The following is a 1,403-nucleotide window of genomic DNA, read 5'->3' as shown; positions in this document are numbered from 1 at the left end:
GTAAAATGTAAATGATTAATTTGTTAATACTACACAATATACCATAAAGTATAATACAAAGTACACAATCATCATAAGAAGCTGTTAAATGACAGACACTAAAACTACATCACACAACAGTAACCTTTATCTGAGAGGCCATAAGGAAACATTAGGATCTCAGTTGTTGTGTAGTTTATGGAATGTTTTTGTAAGGACATAAAGAACTTTACTGTCTTTGCAGTTTCCCATATTTTTTTTCCTGAAATGCATGACCATACATATGCATTTCTTAGTCTTTGTAGAAATATATCTACAACTGGAATAAACAGAAAATTTATAAACTATATTAAAAACAAAAACTGTTTTTCAGAAAAAAATAGAAGCTATATAGGATCATCTGAAGAATAAAAGACCACAAAAGCCTCTGGGACCTTCTGAAAGAGTGTAATACAACACAAGATTATTTATAAATAATATATAATAATAGATAAATATATTATTGTAAGAAAACATCCAAACAGTCGACCCAAGAACAAGATTTGCTGAATCTAAATACTGATTTTTACCTGCAAAAACTGCTCAGTGCACATATTTCCTGCATATTTCTTGTTTTGCAATACTTTTAAGACTTTTAGACAGTACTGTAGTTTTGTCTTTCCCTGCTGGTAGTTGTAAATTGTTTACTATTCATACTTGTTCATTAAGGAACATGATAAAGCAAGTCAAACAACTAATAAGATCTGAGACTGAACAGAACAGCCTTAACTGTGGCAGTAATTTGAGTTTCCCAAATAATGGGAGTTGATTATATATGAAAACTGTTCTGCTGCAGACTGATGTGATTGATGTGTAGGAAATAATTATATACTACTAATAAATAATGCATAAAGAAAATACATCCTTGCTCTTAACTGCGTTTTTTATTCAAAGATGATTCAGTTGCGTTCCATTTGAGTTCATTTTTTCAATTAAATATTTAATCAGCATATGGATGTTTCTTCGATTTTATGTTTGGATCCATACAGCTACAAGTGTCCAAAATCATCTAAACTGTTCAGTACCGATTAATTCACTAATCCAATCAATACATGTAAATAATTGGTGTAAAATGCAGTTTGTTGTCTTTTCATGGTCATCAAATATGACCCATTTAGACGTTCAGAGGCTCCGTAGTGAACGTGCAAACACCATCATATTCTACAACATTGATTCAACTGTAAAACCCATGGAGTTTGATAAATGAAAGTGGATTTACAGACTTGTTTTTACATTCATTTATTGACATCTTTGTCAAAAAATTCACTTTTCCTTCATTTTTCTCTTTCTGATATAATAACCCTCAACTTTAATCTGAGCTGTCATGAATATCTACATGATCAGTAAATTAAACATAGGACAATACATGATTTTCATTGAAAAAA

Source organism: Sphaeramia orbicularis, chromosome 15 (genome assembly GCF_902148855.1).
Source record: "Sphaeramia orbicularis chromosome 15, fSphaOr1.1, whole genome shotgun sequence".
Taxonomy (NCBI): Eukaryota; Metazoa; Chordata; class Actinopteri; order Kurtiformes; family Apogonidae; genus Sphaeramia; species Sphaeramia orbicularis.
Note: the sequence above shows the minus strand (reverse complement) of the source record.